Source organism: Microtus ochrogaster, chromosome 1 (assembly GCF_000317375.1).
Source record: "Microtus ochrogaster isolate Prairie Vole_2 chromosome 1, MicOch1.0, whole genome shotgun sequence".
NCBI classification, from domain to species: domain Eukaryota; kingdom Metazoa; phylum Chordata; class Mammalia; order Rodentia; family Cricetidae; genus Microtus; species Microtus ochrogaster.
Window position 1 is genome coordinate 92676515 of NC_022009.1, and position 22601 is coordinate 92699115.

At 38.9% G+C, this 22601-nt stretch overlaps 1 pseudogene; it reads right to left on the reverse strand.

The window, feature by feature from the left end:
- Positions 1 to 11759: 11759 nt before the first annotated feature.
- On the reverse strand, positions 11760 to 12134 carry LOC101984699 (annotated as a pseudogene).
- Between the last annotated feature and the right edge of the window lie 10467 nt (positions 12135 to 22601).

Below are 22601 nucleotides of genomic sequence, written 5' to 3' on the forward strand. Positions count from 1 at the left end.
TGTATATTAGAATTGAGCAAACTATATAAATAAATGGCCAGTGTAGGGGACAGTTTTATCATCATTGTACTAGAACATGTGTTTAAGCAAAGGAGGAAGCTAGAGTGATCTGCTGTCTTCCAGGAGACTTGAGAACTCATACTCAATATAAATATATGTGGCTACATATGCAAATGTATGTATATATATTCTATGGTATGGGATTTCCACATACACTTTCTTATTTTATTAACACAAGCTTAGCTATCTCCAAGCACCAAGTGTCTCCCTGACTTATCACCTCTGGAATTAATGTTGTGACCACAGGTATTTTGCCATCTGTTAACAAGAAACACTTGACTTTCCTTAATGCAAATCTTAAAATTACCTTGGAAATGATGGTACACTGTTCCAATTTTCTATACATTTACCTCTTAATTTCCTTGCCATTTTCTATGCAAAAATAGGTCTCTGTACCTTCCCCTTATTGATCTTGGATTAATATCCTGGACTTCCAGAGGTTGGACCATAAACTTTCATCATCTAGTTGTTGTGTTCAGCTTTCCCATGGCCATTGAAGACAAGAGGTTGATCGGATGACATTCAAACCTATGACATATAGGAAAATATGAGAAAATGTCTCTTTATACTACATTTGTTTTTCAGTTTGGTTGGGAGAAAATAGACCACAGAAGGCATCACTTAAAAAATATGTAACTCAATATTATCTAGTAAATTTTATGTATTATACAACCCTCACTCACAATACAATTCCATTCTTGGGTAGTTCCAGTACCCTGAATGCTGTCATTTATCTTCACAGAGTTATTCCTAATTCCAGAGCTACAGAGCCTTTATTCAGCTGTCTGCAAAGGAAGTCTCTGTTTCTCATCATTTTTCTATAATTGCAGCTAAGCTGCATGCGATACTTCAGCTCCACATTCTCTCACAGGGAAACGCAATAGGATTCACCCTCTTTTCCGAGATTTATCCGTCTGGTAGCATGACCCAGTCATTTTTATATTTTACTCACAAGCTGGGTCGCCTGAATATGGCACACTGGTTGCTTTGTGATTTGTGCAGCAGTTGATAGTCACGCTGACAGTTTCTAACCTCCAGCTTACTGTCTGCACACGAGTTTGAGTGCCCATGTTTTTCCGTTTCCACTGTTAGGATTCTAAGAGTGGAATGAGTGACAATACGGAACGTTTATGTGTAACTTTGTGGAAAGATATCCAGATATGTCATGATGGACAGAGGTTCTCATTTTTCTTTGCCCTGGCCAGCATTCAACATTGTTCATGACTTACATTGTTTTGTCTCTGTGGCAGCTCCCTAGGACAGATACCACAGGCTCCTCTGTGGTATCCCATGGTAGAGCTCTGAGTGGGCATTCTCTTTACTAAAGTGTAGGCTGAGGCTGCTCGTTCATTTCCTGGCCACCCATACCCGAAATAATCACACAAATTGTATTAATTAAAACACTGCTTGGCCAATCACTTAGGCATATTGCTAGCTAGTTCTTATACCTTAAATTAGCCAATCTTTATTGATCTATACATTACCATGAAGTGGTTGCCTACTTGCAAGGTTCCAACAGTCTCCCACGGGTGTCTTTCTCCTTCAGCGGCTACATGTCATCTCGCTGATTCCTTCTACTCTCTTTATATATCTTTTTCAGCCTGGCTATATTCTGTTAAGCCATTGGCCAAAGCAGCTTCTTTATTAACCACTGGCAATAAAACATATTGACAGCATACACAGGGTAATCCCACATCACTAAAGTCTTTACATAGCTGATCCATTTGAAAATAAAAGCAGCGTATTAGTCAGGGTTCTCTAGAGTCACAGAACTTACAGAATGAATCTCTCTATCTCCCTCCTCTATAAATACATATACATACATACATATGTATGTGTGTCTATAAATAAATAGTCATTCTGGTAAATATGTATATGTACTGACCGCAATTCAACAACGTTTAGTTATGGAACTCTGAGAACCTAGAAGCTGCTCAGTCCCAAAAAGGCCTCAGCTGGTCTGATGGGATCTCGAAGAAGGAATGTCTGGGTTGACAGTCGTGAGGGTAAGCAGGTTAAGAACACCCTTCCTTCTTCCACTCCAGATCAAAGGTGTGCCTTCTATCTTTAAGGTCTGGATTAAAGGTATGTGCCATCCAGTCTCAAGATCTGGATCACAAGTGAGCCCTCCATAGCTGGATTATAGTTCATTCCAGTTGTATATAGTATATTCAAGTTGAAAACCAGGAATAGCCATCACAACATGTTCCAGTGTATATTTAAAAGTTTTAACATTGTCTCTATACATATTCTATTCTTTTTCATATATATTCTTTGCAAAGATTCCCCAATTTAATATTCTTATAGGAATTTCTGTGTTCAGGGCTGTATTTTGAGCTGCATAAGTATTTGAACTACAATGAAGCTGGTCTCATTATGTTTTCCTTTTATGGATCTGCTTTCAGAATCACACCAAAGAACACTTGACTAAACTAAGTTTATAAACTAATGTGATAATTTTTTCCTGAGGGATAGTTTTCTGACGTCTACTGGGCTCTGACTATTTCTTAGGTGCCCTGTATGTGTGTAAGGATGACTGTATTTTCTTTGGTGGTTTTCCAGGGTCTCGCCACCATCTGTTGAAATGAGTTTTCCCTGTTGGCTCAACTGATGACTAGGTAGACAGTCCTTCAATGTGAATGTGCCTGAGAGTTGCTTTGTGAATGCTCAGCTGTGTTCCTGGTCTTCGGGGCCCATATTATGCCAATGTCAGAGCAAGCGTAGGGAGTACCAGCTTGTTAACCTGGCTCTCATTTTTGATATGACTTTGGCTATTCAAAACCCTTAGGGTTTCTATGTAAACTCTAAGTGCAGATTGTCGATCTCTGCAAAATAACCCTCCTAGAATTTTGATGAGGCTCACAGTGAATTTATAAACTCATTTGGGAAGAAATGCCATGCTGAAGCTGAATACATTTCTTCAGGTTCATGAAAATAGACTTTCTTCCAATTGTTCACATCTTCTTTAATTTCTCTCTAGGATATTTTTATATTTTACCATACATGTCTTACATCTAGTGCCTTGTTGTTTTTATGCTGCAATGAACAGACTTCTTTTCTCCCTTCTGTTGTCATATTTTTCTTTGATAGAATTTAGAAAAACAAATTATTTTCATGTGGATGTGAAGTTTCCAAACCCCATAAAACAACTTAATAGATTTAGGAAATATGCTTGTGTGTCCATCAGATAATTTAATCAAGGGATCATGCTCTCCACCCTAAAATCAGTTTCCTTTCCTCCTTCTGACCGGAAGTCCTTCAAGCTGTCCCCGTCTCCTTCCGGTGGTCCTCTTCCCTCACTCCCGCACATCTTCACTTCAAACTAGATCTTAAATCAAATTCCTATCGCTTTGTCTTTATTTTACTTGAGAAAATCAGAATGGTTTCCTCAACATTGGGTGTGGTTTTAGTTTCAGATTGCACACTTAGGAATTAGCATGAGTTTAGCCAGTGGCATTTTTGTCAAGTGTCTGTGCCTGCTGACAACTAATGCATTGTCTCTGCTTTTGCTGTTAGTATGTTGAGCACACTAACTCTTTAACATGCTGAGACTGTAACTGAGTCATGGTATTCAAACACTTAAATTATTTCAATATTTAAATATTTAATCTTGGTTTTCATGTTTGTGTTTATGTAAGCTGCTAGACTGTCAATCATTCTCTCATGGTTGATTAGTTTCGTTTGGGAATTGTGGGTGACAGTAAATTCACAGCGTACAGGAGTACTGCAACCTTCTCTGACCTCTGAATACATTTTTGAAGTAGTAAAGATACTTTCCCCTAACTATTTGAAAAGCAGTTCACCAGTAGATACATCTGTGTTTAGACAGATTCGAATAATTTTTGTCACTGTATTTTAATTGCCAGATCAGTTTAATAGTTCCTAGATGTTTCATTTTATTATTCTTTAAAATCTCACTCTCTCTCTCTCTCTCTCTCTCTCTCTCTCTCTCTCTCTCTCTCCGTGTGTGTGTGTGTGTGTATGCACCAATGAGTGTACATGGTAGAATTGTACATGGTAGTCAGAGACTGGGTGTAGAATTGTACACGGATGTCAGAAAGTCAGAGAATAAGCTCCTGGGTTATTGGTCCTCCTTTGCCATGTATTAGATAGAGTCTAGATGTTTGCCATGTTTATCAGCATGTCTGGCCTGTGAGGGCTCAGGGTTCTCCTGTATTCACCCCCATCTGCCTGCCAAAGCAGTGCACTTATAAGTGAGCACAGCTGCATCCAGCCGTGCCCAGTCTGTGGATACAAACTCAGGTCCTCACACTTGTGTGTCAAGCACTTTACCCATACCACAGTCTCTATACCTTAGATTCTGTCCTTACAGTGCAGGGTTTTCCTTGGAACTGACTGAAATACATTTGAGTGCAAGCCACATAATTGTAATGTGAATCTCCTTAAAAGGAAGGGGGCAGAATGTGATGCTTCATGTTCCATAGCAAATCACAGCAGAGAGCGTGCAGACTCTTGTTTTCATTTCATTATATGTTTTATAATCCACTACTTTGTTACTCAACTCCTTTTTCTTTTTAAATGTGGAAAGAAGTATAAATATCTATGAACTGTAAGAATTGTGCTAAAGTATTAGAAGTCAAGATTGTATTGCAGCAAAATTACTTTATGCTATTTGGGGACTATCAATCCATATATATATATATATGTATGTGTGTGTGTGTGTGTGTGTATGTTTAGAACATTAAGTTATAAAGTGTATTCATTAAAACAGGTTAGGGAAATGGCTCGTTGTGTAGAGGTAACTGCCGCCAACCTTGATAACCTAAGTTTGATCCCTAGGATCCACATTATGGTAGGGAAGAATCAAATGATTCCTAGAAGTTGTCCTCGGAATTCACAAGGTGTTGTGACATACCCATAAAAGAAATAAATTAATAAAGTGTAATAGTGGGTTAAAAAACCTATATAAACATCTGCCACTCAGAGGTAAGTTTGATTAACTCTGTATTATAGCAGTTAAGATATTTTATACCTATAAACTTACTGAGTTATTTCTGTGGCATGCCATGCTTCCATGATTAAGCTCACCATATCCTGTGTTTCTTGTTAACCATCATTCCTGCTTGTGCCTTAGCTAACTTATTCTGATTTTATTCCTATGTAAATCTATGGGAATAGGTCCTCTACATTAAATTGATGAATGTGATGAAGCAGAAACCATGAAGGAAGGCTGGGTAACTGGCTTAATCACAGGTCATGCGTAGCTGGCTTTCTTACATAGCCTAGGACCTGCCCTGGGATAAAACCACCCACACTTGGATGAGCCCTCCCATACCAGTTTGCCATCAAAAAAAAATCACCATAGACAGACCCACAGAACATATTCTTCTCTGGGCTGTTTCTCAAATGACACTCCTTTCTCATATGATTTTAGGCTGTGGCAAGCTGACAGTTAGCAATAACTACAGCAATGAGTCTAGGTTATGGGTTCTTTTATGATTTGAAAAAATGACATATATTTGAAATGTGATAAGGTACTGTTATTTATCCTAACTTTAAATATTACCTTGCCTTTTGAACCCTGAAATACAAATATTTCCTTATACAGATCCTCATTTATATAGCAAACATTGGATGAACAATGTGTTCTGAGTGCTGAGGTAGTTGCTAAAGACAGATGGTCAATGAATCAGTTTTCTCTTCCTGACCAAATACATATAATCCCAAGAGAATTGCAGATATTGGATAACTAGAAGAGGAATGTGATAATAGAGAAATGCGTTGGCCTAGATGAGGATAAATTTATAACAGGACAACAATCAGTGGGGACTTTAAGAACAAAATGAGAGTACAGTTGTGAGGGAAAATCAGGACTGAAACCCGAAACAGGAGGAAAGGGTTCCAAAACACAGGAACTCTGAGAATGTGGCATGAAGATGTCACGTCAGAGACACAGTTGTCTATGTCTGTGCCTTTTCACAACACCAGAACTTACTGAACAGCAAGAAAGTCATGTAGTGAGTTGATTTTGTTGGCCCCACTTTGCCAAATAGTCCTCATGTTCCTTCATAGCTGATCATTGTCAGACATGGGTCTTTTATCTCAGTCTCGACTCCCCAGTCACATATCATACATCATAGTGTAATTATAAACTATAGCATCTGTGTGTCATCTGTCATCTGTCATCTTCATGGAGATCACAGAGTGACCACAAGGCATTGAAGATGACACAGCAGAGTTCAAAGTGTTCAGAGGCCGCATTGGAGACTGAAAAGAACATCTCTGAAAGAGGATGACAATATTATAGATAGATAGATAGATAGATAGATAGATAGATAGATAGATAGATAGATAGATAGATAGATAATTCTAGAAAGTTCCTCCATGTGCAGACTGGTTCCATGCAGAGTCTCTATCTGGCAGGGCTACATGGCTTCTCCTTGCCTCTGCCTTCTTTCTCCCAGCGTTCACTTTAATTTACCCTGCCTACCTCTATACTGCCATGCGTAGGACCAAGACAAATTCTTCATTCATTAACCAATAATAGCAACACATATACAAAAGGACTTCCCATGCCAGATTTTTGCATCTGTAGCCTCCTTGAGGCCAACACAGGGTTATGAGAATGTAGGCTGATGAGGACCATGCCCATCCTCTTCAGGGGTGAGGGAGCTGTAACTTTTTGCAATGCAGTATGTTCTATTAGTTCTGCAACCTATATCGTTTACAGAGTTGAAAAATGCCCTTGCGGCAATGTGATCCTGACATACTTTAGTAAGTTTGTAGAGTTTACTAAATGACAAGATTATTTGAGTCAGAATCTGGGAGAATCCAAACATGCCCTGAATTAATGAAGGGGCGGGCACCCAGCAGAAAATCGAGTTGATTCCCCAGAAAAAGGCTGAGTGGGGACCTGGAAACCCCTGGTCTCAAGTAATTTAGATGACATAGGAAACTATGGAAATTTTCCTGGAAAGAATCCAGACTTGGAGATGGACTTCCCATACTAGTTGCATCAGCAGCTGACCAGGTAGCACAGAGTACTGCCAGAGCTGACGGTTGAGTGATACACAAACTGATGGCATGCGCCTACTGAGATGACCAGCTAGGAACCAAAGTATAAGGTGGAGAGGGCAGGTGGGTTCTAGAAAAAAAAAATGCCTTTGAAGGAATGCTTTCAACCCATTTTTCCTATTATAAGATTCACTAGGAAAGTTCAAAGTCTAGACATTAATATTTTAAAATATTGACAATTATTTTCAGGATTTAATTTTTCAAATGTGTGTGTACATGTGTAAGCATATGTGTATGGGCTTGTGCATCTGAGTGCAGGTGTCTGCAGTCTTGAAGAGGATATTGGATCCCCTTTGGCAGGGAATCCTGGGAGTTGTAAACCATTTGACATGGGTGCTGGGAACTGAACCCTGGTTCTTTGCAAGAGCAGCACACACTCTTGACCACCAAGCCATCTCCTCTGAAAATTATTGTTTTGAAAAGGATATGAGTCATAAACAGAATACTGCCCAGATTAATCAATGAGATGAGAGGAGAGAAGAGAACCAATCAGGCATCCAGATGCCTATAGACGTGAGCAAATCCAGCAGCTTTCCAGAGGAAAAAGAGGTCTTCACCCACAACCAAGAAGTGAGAAGTTGTGGGATGAGACCCTTGTAATTGGTAAGGCCTGACATATTAACCAGCCTGTGTTGACATTGTACACACTGCCTTAAGGGCTCCCATCTCCAACTGCCCATCTTTATCAAGTCGGATGTATTCTGTTCCCACGTGCACAGACCCTGCTGATAATTCTACTAGTAAATGGTAGAGATAGTTAGCCTTTCTCAGAAATATGTATCATTTGTGGTTTAGCATTTTTATCTTTCCAAAATATTATTTAAGGAACACATTCTTCCGACTCTTTTTACTTTAAGATATTTTCATCCATAAATAGCACTGCCATATATTCTTATTGGAGAGTTTTCTTGATAAGACTTTGCAAATGTGCCAACGAGAACAGAACGCAGTTGCCAGGATCTGTGTAAGTGGAATGACAGAAGCACATTTATTTTTGAGTGGTTTATTGGATAGAAGTCAAACACTATATTGACTTGGCTCTAGGAGGGATTCGCTTACGCACCCTGTAGGATATTATGCTCTCTTGGCAAACACCAAGTGCTAACTCCTTTCCCTTGGGATGGAAGTCTATCCTGCCTGAGTTGAAGGGTGGACACGATAACCCAACAGGTATTTTTCCAACCATGCCTACTGTGATTTAAGATAAATAGACAGCCAGTTTTTTATGTATTTCATTTTAAAATGAATTCCTATAAATTGTCTTAAATATAACCAATAAATATACATCTTTGCTTTAACATATGCAGTGTTGAATTTCTGCAGTGCTCTGAAAAAATGTCTTCTAGTTATATTTGGCTTTGTTATAAGGTCTCCAGAGAGAAAAGCCAGTATCCTGTGCATTTCATAGAGAATGTCAGCTTTACTTCAGTTTGTGCAGGAGAATATTTTTTCAGTGACTGAATCTATATATTTGGTCTATGGTATGTGTCCCTATGTTTTTCTCATATTTTAATTAATCCCATAATTTACCAACATTGTCATAACCTATAACTTCACTTACAAAATTTAATAAACAATGACAAAATACAAATGAGAATTTTTAGCCTTTTAATTTTTGCTGCATACTTTTTCTTGATAAAATATATTTGTTATTAAAATCGGTCTTGAATTTTCTAAATTAAATGATTACTTTTGCAAATTTTAACAAACATGTAGTACAATTAAACATCCACAAATATGATAATCTGCTGGTTTTGTCTATTTTTTCTCTATAGTTTTAGAAAGATGGAATAAGTATTTTTGCTATTAAAGTTGCATTTTCGGTGGAAGTCAAGACATAGAATCTGTTGCCTCCAAAAGGCAGAAACGTGGAGGCTCTATTCTTTTTATCACCGGAAGGCTGCACTCTCACCTCCTTGTGGAAAGAGCTCCGCCCGAGTCTGTGAGAACAGAGGGTCTCACTCCACTTGCGTTCCTAGAGAAATCCAACCTGAGTTGAAAATGGAGCTGACCAGGAAACGGACTTCACTCAAGACTCTGGACACTTTATTTTTTTTTCTGGAAAAGCAGAGGATCATGGTCCAGGTCTTCCCTGCGTGGCATCTGGCAGTTTTTGTGGAAAATCTGGATACTTGACGGTGGAAGCTCTGAAAAACAGCTCCCTACCCAAACCAAACAGAACCACTCCTTGGAGGAGCTTATCCTCCTTCCCGAAAGAAGCCCTGACCGGAGGATGGCTTTTCACACCCACTGCGTTGTATGGATCCGTCGCCCTTGTCCACTGAAAACAACACAGTCTGCATTTCTGGAGTGGTTTCAGCCCTGAGTTACTTGACGGGAGCAGCTTCCCAAGTGGCTTCGTGTTAATCAGCCTTTATCTGATCCACCGTAAACTTATTTCTAAGGGCCCAGTCATGCTTTCCAGGGGTCCTATGACTCCAGAACTTTGTTCAGTATGTGGTCTTATTCTAACTTGCATAGAGTCTTTTCTTTGGAATGGCAGCCAAAAGGAAAGCTGAAATTTAAAATGTGGCCTTTCCAAACCTAGAAACCAGCTGTGGAGTGGAAATCTCCTTCGAAGGGGAAAGCAAACCCAGTAATAAGAAGAGTGTTGGGATAAACTTTGACATACATAACTCAAGACTGCTCTAACCTGAATCATTTTTTTCTTCATATTTTTTTTCTCATTCTGATCTTTGACTCTTCTTTCTATCCAGTCTGTGAATATCTCCTTATTAACCTGCCATAAACTGTACAATTTGAAAACACCTAGTGTATTCTGTCTGAAGCAGACACATGGAAATAATTTGAGAATACTGTTTTATCTCTCATGACAAGATCAAGTGAGAAATGCCACTTCTGGCTAGCTTGGGATGCTTCATAGAGGCAAAGGAAGGTGACTGATTCCTTCAATCTCGGCTGTTCCTATTTTAAGTCTTTGTTGGGTTATAGACAGACAGACAGCCTTTCTGTGTCATCTCAAATGCCTTCTAACTCTTCTTTTCTTGTATCTAGGTTCACTGTCAATCTTAGTCAAGAATAGTTACCTAGGTATGAAAATAGAAGCAGATTCAACTACTGATTAAATATGAGAAAATGTTTATCCCAACCAGGCATGAAGACAAAGTAGACCAAATTATGCAAACAACTTTTTGTATCAAAGAACCACTGTTCGTATTTATTCAAGGACATGAGAAATGGTTGATTCTGGTGGCAAACAAGGATTGCATTTTTATGATTCTCAAAATCAACAGCTTGCTGACATCTAGACTGGTTTAGAACTTGAACTACGAGATGCCAATGAGACTATATGGGAGAACTGCTGGATGGCTACAAAGACATCAGGCGTGAAGCTTAGATGGCAAGTAAACCCCCAAGGTGCCTCGTGCTCTCTAAATACCTTGTCTCATACGTGTAGTGGTTGACCTTCCTTATTCACTAGGCTTGGAATGACAAGTTAAGCATGCTTGTGGACATGACTCCAGGTGCTTTCAAAGAGATTTGCTGAGGAAAGAGTGTCTCCTGGAAGACACTTGGGCTCTGCTTCTTCACTGCAATGCACTGTGATCAGATGCCACACAGCAGAACTCCTGTCACCATGCCTTCCACACATGGATAGACCATACCCTTGAAACATGAATCAAAATAAACAAATTTTCCCATTACTATTGGGCGTTTCATGATTACACTGGGAAAGGAACTAATAACTGAGCCAGCTTCACAGTACTCTCTGCAGCCATGTGCACTGTGAAAGAGCTCACTCAGTAATTTGTCCACGTTATGAAAGTGTTGTTCATTTAGCGACGGAGAACGGATTCCAACCGTGGTCATCAACTTGTGTGCATAAGCATAGCATGATACATTTGTTATCTGTTATTTTATTTTATTATTGTTACGGAATTTCCAAACCAACTTTAATTCTCCACAAAATGCAAATAAGTAACAAATGCTTTCAAGACATCATGGCAAATAAGCTATAGATAATTTCTGAATTTTTCATATTTCCCAAAACATAATGACGATGTACAGGACTTGGAGATGTGAACTTTAACGACAGCGTTACAATTCATAAACTTCCGAACTTTAAGATCAATGGCATCAGCAGTTCCCTCTCTACTTGAGGGATGCTGAGATTAAAACTTAGCACAGCATGACAAAACACAGTGGCGAATTTATTTACTTTTGACTTACAGGGCTGAGTGCATACCATGGTACATAAGCTTTCATAAAAAGCATCTTTACACCCTGAGCTATCATGCTGGCCTACCAAAGAATTCTTTCAAGCTAGCAAAAAAATCACAGCCAGGATGGGCAAAAACGTAGGTCAACAATAAAGTGCATGCTGAACACATACTGTGTGCAAGTCCTTGGGCTCTATCATGAACATAAAAACCAAACTGTTCTTTTTACCCTGTAGAGTTGAACCACAGGGTCAGGGTGCTGTCCTGTAGCCATCGTCCTTTACTGAGCCAAGATTTTTCTGGTCAACTCTGCTTCAACCCTCCAGTTTAAACAAACAGGGCATTTACATTCTATAGGCCAGCAAAACCCAGTCAGATGAACACTGGACACAATCTGTCAGATCTTTTGTTTTTGTGAAAGATCTTTATAAAATGTCTTTACAGAACAACATCCATCCTCCAGATGCAGCTGCCAAGACCCTGTTATGCTGTAGGTACTGACTTGTGCATGGCAGGTGGCTTTGGCTTCCCACCCTTCTGTTCTGGGATGGGAGTGGTGGGCAGAATTTCATCTTAAGGTTGCATAGTGCTCATGTGAGCAGGTAGAGGCTTCCTAGGGACAATCTTACCCCCTTGGGTCCCAGGCAACACGATCTTTGCTCTGAGGCTCAGCATACCATGTGTGAGCAGCCCATAGCACACATGAGTGCCAATGTAGTCATTACCAGGGCCTCCACTGTACATCCTCAGACCATCCACAAGCTTCATGGTCTTGGCACTCTTGCCTCAGAGTTTCCCAGACACCAGAACCTCAATGTCCTTGGTCCCACTCTCCATAATGAACTTCAGTAAACCATAGCAAGAAGCTGCACACCATAGCAAGATGCCGTACACCATAGCAAGATGCCACACACCATAGCAAGATGCCGCGCACCACGCCCCCGTGTCTGTGCTCTGTGCGCTAGAACACAGTTCGTGAGCTTTGGGCAAGGGGCTGGAGGTTGAGAATACAGACGCAGAACATTGAAACCAAAAGCCCTTCTTTAATAGCACCATGGAGGGTTAAATACACTGCAGTCAATGGCCAACAGGTGAAAATCCCATCCTCTGATCTTCTAAGCTAGGCATAGCTTTTAGTAATTTCAATTAGAAGGTTCTAGCAGGGAAGAGCAGCTGAAGACCAGGACTCATTAGTCCCAATAGCAAGACATAAACACAGCTGAACAAAATAGATCTTAATCATCTTCACTTAAAAATATGAACTGATGTAAACATTCTGATGCCTAGAAGAGAACACAGTGTAATTCAATGATGGGCAGAGTGTGGGGAGTAGATACCAGTACCCAAAGAACACTAGTTACTTCTAGGAGTTTGTAATCTAGAAGCTCTGTGTGGGCAAAGGCACACAGACTTCTTGAGGCCACCTTTACTACATAGAGTGCTGCAATAATAATATTGCTATAATTTAATATGCAATTGTTTCATTAACTTGACCTATGCTCAGGATAATTCACTTGGCATAATTAAGGCTAAAGATGATAGGAGATCATCATGAGAACTTTGAAAATCCATAATAGGAAGGGAAAACAGAGAACTAGAATGATATCTGTCACACGTAGAATTTATCTCTGTCTCTAAATGTGTGTACGCAGCATTCTCGGGCATGGCCTCCACTCACACTCAAGGTAACTGGCTGACTTTTAAATAAGCACCTGGGATCACTTCCTTTAGTGTTCAATATCTTTAATGACAAAACTATGTTGTGAAAATTGCTATAATTTATTAAATTCTTTTAAATGTTTATTTCCATTTTTTCTCTTTGGAGAGTATCACAATATTAACGCTTGGATACATAATGAGTGAGGGATGGGGCAGGACTGCACATCCACAACCAAAGAGATTCATTGACAGTTTATAATTTAGAGCTAAGGAACATGTAAAAAAAAAACTGATACTAAACACTGGCCAGACTGTCCACAAGAAAGTGGCTCTATGGTCTAAAGCCTAAACCTTTGTAATTCTTCATGTGATATCTTTCAAACACATTACTGGAATAACATAGTAGAAGAAAATGACATCACTCAGATAATTATCTATTTGTATTCAACTTCTATACTTACACATTAAATACGAAGTTATTTCCTGGAGTTAATTTTACAGAAGACTCCTTATTCTTTCTATGGCTACATTATTAATATTAAATAAGTTGTATTTTATGACCACAGCTATGCTCTTAAACACTCAAACTGTACATTAAAATGACAGGACATTTCACTTATTTTCAAATTACTTGTGTGATTTTTTTTTGAGTGGGTTTGCTCATCCACAGTCTTCCCTATTCACTCAGTGCCCATAATCTTTGTTGTTCGTAAGACTAGCCATTATTTTCCCTGGAAAATGTGTGTGTGTGTGTGTGTGTGTGTGTGTGTGTGTGTAATTAAATGAGAAAGCTGTGGTTTTAACGTCCATTTTGTTGCAACACCTGAGCTTCCCCTCAAGGTCAACTTTGATCTTGTACTGTGTGTGTCTCAAAGACTATCTCATTTCTCAGAGGAACATAAGTAGGATGGTCTGACTGGACATTTAAGTTCATGTTTGACATTCTAGTGAGCTGTGAGCCAAATACTGCACCTGTCCAGAATCATGAGCTTGGAATCAGGAAAGCCTGATTTTAAGGCCAGTGTAACCGAGAGGTTGAGAGCAGAACCATCTGGAAGATGGTAGCACCTGGAGGCATGCGTCATGAGTGGCAATGGATAGCCATAATGTGTGCATTCTTTCCCTCTCGTCCCACCTTCGGTCTAGGTGCTGGCTGATCACTCTGATGCCCACACTGCCCCTCGGAGGTCAGCAGTGGAGCTGCAGGGAGTTACTAGAATGTTCTTTGGGTACTGGTATCTACCCCCCACACCCTGCCCCATCACTGAGTTACACTGTGTTCTCTAATAGACATCAGAATGTTTTCAGCAGTTTATATTTTTATGTGAAGATGATTAAGATCTATTTTGCTCAGTTGTGTTTATGTCCAAAGGGACGTATTCATTAAATCCCCGTGAAAGTCTTCATTTTCTGTCTCCCATAATATACCTTTAAATTGCTTTGTCAAAAGCATGACAGAAGAGATAAGTGGCTACTCTTAAACCTGGAGGATTGATGACTAACTCTCCCTCCTGATAATAATCATGCTCACTATGAATGACCTCAATGCTTATAGAAGTGGTAGGTGAAAAGTGCTTGTCCTTAGAAAAAAGGCACCTCCAAGTACGATGGTGCATGTCATGTTGGTGTCCTGGATAACTGTATAAGGGTTCTACACCTCTGTGTGGGTTGTGAAGAAAGCCCAGGATCTGGCCCTGTATGTGGGGACCCCTAAGATCCAGACTCCAGACCAACTACAGGAGACATGAAAAACAGCTCCCTGGATAGTGTAGCAGATATCTCTGGCACTAAGGTTCAGCCAGGGCCACAGACTCATAAATCAGTGACATCATTAGGTCATGCTCACTGAAAATAGTATCAATCTTGCAAAAGCCACGGTATTTTTATTAAACATTCCATAGAAGACTTACATTTTTAGAAATCTGCATACATAGAGTGATAGGTCACAGAAAACCTCACTCTTGGCATAATTTTATACTTGTCTTTCTACAGGCTCATAGCTAGTGTGTGTGTGTGTCTGTCTGTCTGTCTGAATCTTGTGTGTGTGCGCATATCTTCATATATAAATGCCTTTTTCAGTACTCATACAAGATTATCCATATGCAATATTTGAGTGTTTTTTATTGTAAAGAATGTTAATAAACACTAATATATATATATATATATATATATATACTCACCAGTATATATATACTCATATACATACATACATACATATACATATATGTGTGTGTGTGTCTGGGAAAAGGCTCACAGGTACTCCTAATGTGTAACCCACTTACGTTCCAGCTGTTCTTTAGTCTAATCAGATTGATAATCAGAATTTACTACCACAGTGAATATCAGTTACAAAACACAATGGTCACTATGACAGCCTGGTGCATGTATGCAGTCTCTTTGACCACATCCACCCCTGTATTCTCTCTCTTGATCAGCCTTTCCCATTGCTCTCCCAGCTTCTGCCATCAGCCTCTTTCTACCATCACGTCATTAAAAGACAATCTAAGTTCCACATAGGCAAGCAAACATGGCCCCTGTCTTTCTGAATGTCACTTATTTTACAGAAATGAGAGCCTCAGCTTCCATCCAGTTCCCTGTAATGACATTTTTTTTCATCTTCGTTGCTGGATCCTGATCCATCTGCATTTGCATGATGCATTCTTTATCCATTTCCACGCTCGTGGACATCCATGCTCATTCCACAATGTAACTACTGTGAAGGTCGCTGCAAATGAAGACAGATACAGCCATCTCCACCCCATGATGACTTTGAGTTCTAAGGACATATTTCCTAGAAGACTGACAGAGTTGTGTTGGATGCTAAGGCTCTGCTAGTGGCATCACCACACTGATTGCAAAATGAATTGCTCTAATTTCTGCTTCATCAGCATTGTGGGGTTCCATTCACCCACACCCTTCCCAGCGTTTGTGGCCTTTAAAGGAAGCTGCTCCAACAGGGATGAGGGAGGATTTCAGAACACTTTGTTTTCCATTTCCATGATGGCTAGAGACGTTGGGTATATTTTCTCTCTTTATATATACATTTATATAGTTTACATATTTATATATTATATATATACATTCTATGATATTTCATTGGCTCGCATACTGATTGTATCATATGTACTTTGAAAGTTTATTTTTTACTTAGTTTAAGAGTCCTGCAGTACATTAATAAGAGTGGACACCCATGCTTTGTTTTAATATAGGGTACTCACTTGCACAGATATCCCCCTATTAATCATAATGTTGGCTACTGGTTTTCCATATATAGTTTTATTGTGTTGAGATATCTTTCTCCTGTTGATGGCTTCTTCGGGGTTTTCACAACTTTTACAACGTTGAATTCTGTTAAAAGCTGTTTCCACATCTGTCCAGATGGTCATGCACTCTTTTACCCAATCCTGTTTGTGTGGTGTGTTAGGTGTATGGACCTGTGTGTGTTACCATACATTCATCACTAAAATGAGACTCTTGAAACACATAATAATAGACAAATTATCCTTTTAGTCATATTTAGAAACAAGGAATTAAATTCATATTCACCCATATTAAAAGAGGTTTCTTATGAGCATTCAAATTTAAGTAAAATGTATCTTAAAATTTTAATTTTTTTCAACCAAACCAATGAATGTGAGATTAAATTATCGGTTTTTTTATTTGTGCCAAGGAAAGAATGTTAGAATTTAAAGTTCTCTTGCTCCATGGTGTTTCTGTTTCAATGTGCCTCACCCCCATACCCTCGGGCCACAGAGTGCCCTCTTCTTTTTCTCCTCAGCCAGTATCCACAGGTCTCATGCCCATCAGAGCTCCCACTCATGTGTGCACACAAACAACCTCACAAAGATCTCGCCTTGACCATTCTTATCCCAGTGTACACATCAACATCTCCTTCCCTGCCATAGACAGATTAAAAGGAAAGTAATGTGGTCCAGGGAGATTTGAGCAAGGTTGTCTAAGGTCCTGGATACCTGATAAGCAGTTGGTCCTGATGGGAAAGCTGTAGTGTCTGGGTATCCATGTCTTATTGACTCTATCTAAAGATTCCTTCTAGAACATCACACAAACACACACACACACACACACACACACACACACACACACACATGCATGCATACACACACATAAGTTTTTTTCAGAATGTTCTTCCTTTAAATCTTAACTTGCACACTTTGGGGACTTCTCCATTGGTTTTAGCACCTTCATCTTATGATGAAAACAGCTGTCTTACCTCTGGGTGTGGAAATGCACTTTTTACCCCGGCCACATGAGGGTTTAAAGTAAATCTAGGGGAGGGTTGAGCCACACTATGATAGCATGATATTACAAAGGGAAAAAAAGGCATTATTTTTAATCATATTGGTAAAATCTAATAAAATAATCCAAGTATTCAAGGGGCCATATTAGAGGCAATGCATCTCCATGACCCTTTACTATTTATTTTTTTTTTGGTGTCAGAATACATTTTATTTTATTTTATTTTTTTAAAATTTATTTATTTATTAAGGATTTCTGCCTCCTCCCCGCCACCGCCTCCCATTTCCCTCCCCCTCCCCCGATCAAGTCCCTCTCCCTCATCAGCTTGAAGAGCAATCAGGGTTCCCTGACCTGTGAGAATTTATTTTTGATCCAAGCCAAACAGTAATTTTTTTCAAACGGGAATCTTAAAATTTAACCTCAATGAGTTGTTGAATTCCTTATATTGCAGGCGTGATCAGATAAGAGCAAGGACTGCAGAATCCACCACAATTTCACTGTCCCATTTCACTTCATGTGAGGGGATCATTTATCTGCCACCAGTTGGAGAGTGGCCTAATGTTGTGACAGATTTTCTTTCTCTAACCTGTGGGTTCTGGGGAACCATGGAAGCACTGGGAGCCAGATGGTGCTTTTCTGTAGTCATATGGGAAACCAGCTGGGCTGCCTAAAGATTTATGATCAATTATCTATGCTCAAAGGCCTCGCACCTATTGAACAATGGCACTGTCTGTGTTGTGCAGAAATCGAATATCCAGCAATTGTAGCATTTCATTGTCAATTGGAAGAGCTATTAGCTCCAATTACCAAAAGTTCATGCCTAAAACGGAACCTAGTTTAAGCTAAGATTAATAAAGGCTTTGATTGAAGTTTTAATCCTTTTACACAAAGCTCACCCATGGACACAAACATACACACAGCACACATAGACACTGGACATGCATAAACATGCTCATACTTTGTGTTGCCTAAATAAATCTCTTCAGCTATTAGGAATAAAAGGCCTTTTCAAACTGTTTCTATCCTTTATCTTCATGATCATTTCTTCTGTGTGGAACACACTGAGAAAGTATTTCACAAGTACAATTTTTACTTATTTTTTCAAAACTAAAGCACTATTTTTTAATAGTGAAATCAAATTGGAAAATGCTATTAGTCCCATCTGCATATATGCCTGCTATTACCTGTTTTGTGGTTGTTGTTTGTTTGTTTTTTTATTCGTGTCTTGTTTTGTTGTTCTGTAATTCTCCATTAGTGATTTGATGGCTGATATATTGGGAAAAATACATTCTCTTAAATTTTAAATGATGGAAAGGTGAGTTTGTTTATAGGTAATTATTTTTATATTTTGTACATACTAGCCTTTGTTCACATTTTCTATTCTGCTTCCTCTAGGAAGAGTTTAAGAATCTCTTTGAATTATTTTGCTAGTTTGAGAAACGTTCTTACTCATTAGTAAGACATTTGAATACTGTCGATCTAGAAAAGATTTGTTGCTTTGCAAGAAAAACAATGAGTAGAAATTCCCAGCTCTGTTGCCAAGAAAGGGGCACACATAAGATGATGGAAAGATTGTGAGCAAATCAGAAACGGCTAATTAACTTGACTTCCTCCTTTCCTTAGAAAGCAGAATTAAAACATTTAATTGCTACATAGTTTCAACTATCATATTAGAATTATTTGCTTTTAGATTTAGTTTATTAGAAAAAAAGCCTGTGTTAACAACCGCATCCCACTCTAACAGTTAGAATCGTTGTCACAGGTAGACAGATGCAACTGGAAACTCACAGACACACATAACTTCCATTAAGCCAAGCTGATGGTTTTTATATTGCAAATACAGGTTTCTTGTTTTATTTTACTCTATAGAAAGGGCACTCAATTAAAATTCACTGGACAAGCTCTGGATGGAATTGATTTATACAGAATCAAAAGCCATCAATCATTGTCTATATTCTGCTTATTTCAGTCAAAGAGACAAAATAGATTTTCAGTCTTAATCGGTTCTACTTACAATTTTCTCAACTGCTATGGCTACAATAGAACTATCTAGTTTATTAAAACAACAACTAGAAAATTTATCTATTTTATTAAAACAAGATCAGCAACTAGGAAATAAATATCTATTTTATTAAAACAACATCAAAAACTAACAAATTAATATCTATTTTATTAAACCAACAGTAACAACTAGCAAATTATTTGCTTACACATCAAGATCAAGCTTTACACTCGGATAATTTTTTAATCGGTTTACTTTAATAACATAATTTCAGAGATTTCATTCTCATATAAAACATAGTATAAGTGTAGATTATTATACATGTGTTAAGTCCATTATAAATTGTCTTAGATTTTTATTCAGAGCCACGTATTGTTTGCTTTCTGATATTTTATTAGGAAGCCAAAAATATGTTCCAAATGTATTTAAGTCAGTGTTGTTTTTAATTTATAAGTGCTGAATTCAATGTAGCAGCGTCCACTTCTTTTCCAGAGGATATAAGAGAATAGAGCAGTTGAAAACATCTGCACAGATGGTGAGTGTCCCAAACACTACTGTTATCAAAGTGATGAAAGCAATGAAAGCCCAAAACTTTCCTTCTAATACTTTTAAGTTTTTAGTTTTCCAGTGACTTCAATTTTACATAAGAACCTTTATCCCTAATTTTAGCAATGGTTTTATCTGTCCTTTAAGAAACTTATTTATTTATTTATTTATTTATTTATTTATTTATTTATTATTATTATAATCACCTCTCCCAGTTTTCCCAAATCTTCCTTCGCTTCCCTACACACGCAACTTCATGGTCCCTCTTTTCCTCCTAAAGACACAAACCAAGGAGTGCAGTTTGAAATTTACATGAAGCAACATTATAGCACAAGAAAGCAAACTGACGAAAATAGCAGTTCCCTCTGTCTTTGATTTATTTGTTCTCTCCTTGTCCATAGATTGTTGCATGGCGTAGATTGTGATACCTGGGAAAGACACAACACGGGGAACCTCTGATTGTTATTGATGAGTCTGCTAATCTGCTCTGACTCCTGTGCCCTTTGCCAAATCCCAGAGCTCCCCTGCATTTATTATTTCCAAAAGGCACTATAGATTCTGAAAGCTTATACTATATATTGTTAGGCAGGATTTTTCCTTTGGAAAATAAAGAATTCAGGCTTATTTACTCAGTGGGTAAAAGTACAGTTGTCTTTACACAAATCTCATCAGTCTCCCCACTGCGATGCAGAGAAGGCAGGTCAAACACAGCCTTAAGACCTGTAAAGTATTTTGAAATTGTCGTGCTGTGAGGTTACTCATTAAATACCTGTGCCTTATTTAATAATAAAGCATAGTCTGTGTTTGCCTTTAGAATTTCAGAATGGAACAATTATATTTTGTGGATTCTTGTAAAGTTTAATATGGAAAAGCTTTAGTTTTGAATTGCCACTCTGTCCTTGAACCTTAATGCCACAGCCAGACCAAAGCAATAAGCAAATCCAGTAATTCAGACCTTGTGTTCCAGCATCTTAAAATCATGGTTAAAAGCACCACGATGAAGCGTAGACATTGTTCAAACTCATATGAAAGATGAAATTGGAATGTGAGGCTCATATCTATTTACACGCCTTCAGTAAAACCAGATATAATGAGTTCCCCACAGTCATTAAAATATATGAGAAGTGATTTAATTGTTCTGGGGGCTCCCAGCCCGATGGTTATCTTGGAACTGCAGCTCAGACAAAGCATATTTATCATGCACCACAACAAGTGAGCCCATAAATCTACACAGAAGAGCCATCGAAGTCACCAGGCAGTAAATAATCCCGGGCCTCTGGAATTTCTGAATCCCCACTTCTTCAATGAATGGAAATGGACTCCCTAAGAGTGGTAGCTGAGCGCAGTTTAATGATCTAGACTAGAGATGGCGAACTGATGGATTATGGGAGTAAATTTTCACTGGGCTCGGGAGTTTAAAGGCCTACATTTTGAGTAAAATGAGTATTTTATATGTTTGAAAAATATAGAGAAGTGCTCTGTGGCAGAAGTGGAACTCCTATGGTCCTAGAGAGTCTGTGTCTTCTGTTTGCCCCAAATGGAGTGAGCGGATAATTCAAAATTAACTACAGGGTCAACATTTAAAAGTTTGAGTGTATTTATAAGATTTCTAACGTAAACTAAAAATCAGTAGATTTGTTAGCATAGGTTCCTCGCCAGCATTGAGTACAGCTAGACAACTGCTCCGTCTCAGATTGTGGCCATCCAGATCCCTCTGAGTGACAAGGCCTTGCTGAGTGTCATCCTGGCCTTCACATCTGGATCTAATCCCTTCCTGCTTCTCCCCTCTTCACTCATGACATTGATCTCCGTTTTTTTTTTTTTTTTTTTTTTTTTTTTTTTTTTTTTTTTTTTTTTCGAGACAGGGTTTCTCTGTAGCTTTGGAGCCTGTCCTGGAACTAGCTCTTGTAGACGAGACTGGCCTCAAACTCACAGAGATCTGCCCTCCTCTGCTTCCCGAGTGCTGGGATTAAAGGCGTGCGCCACCACTGCCCAGCTTCATTGACCTCTTTTTGCTTGCTACTTGCTCACTGTTACTCAGAATTCCCTGAAGCATCCCGGTAGTGGAGAGGGTGGGCAGATTTCTTTAAGTGGAGGGATGCTACTCAACTTTGGATGAGTCTCTTGCTTTGTTTAGAGTATATATGTTAATCAAAGACCTTCTAAGCTGACATGGTGTTTGTACCTATAATCTAAGCCTTCCAGGTGCTGAGCCAGGAGTCGAACTTGTGAAATTAGCAAGTTTGAGGCCACACTAGAGTATAAACTGAACTTTAGGTCAGACTTGGCTGCACATAAGAACCTTGTCTCAATAGATTCAGAAGTAAATAAATTCTATCAAAACCGGAAAATGTACAACTGACCAATGGTCATCATGTATTATTTTCAATGGATGCATTTTGCATTTAGTTATCTGCAGTTTTAGATTTTTTTTAGTACTTATTTCCCCTTAGGGGAACACACTCTGTCATGAGTCAAGTGGCCTTTTTGCTTCTTGTTGATTTGTTATGATCTGCTTATAGATGACACACCTTCTAAAGAGATTAACTAGTCAAGGGTGTTTAACATTCTTTTTTGTTGTTGTTTAGTTGTTGCAAAAAAAAAAAATTCCGCCTCCTCCCTGTTTCCCATTTCCCTCCCCCTCCTCACACACATTGCCCCCTCTCCCCACTCCCCTACCCCTCTCCCTCGCCCACCAATCCATTCCCCCTCCCTCTCGAGAATGAAGAGCAATCCAGATTCCCTGCCCTGCGGGAAGTCCAAGGTCCTCCCACTTCTATCCAGGACCAGGAAGGTGAGCATCCAAACAGGCTAGGCTCCCACAAAGCCAGTTCATGTATTAGGATCGAAACCTAGTGCCA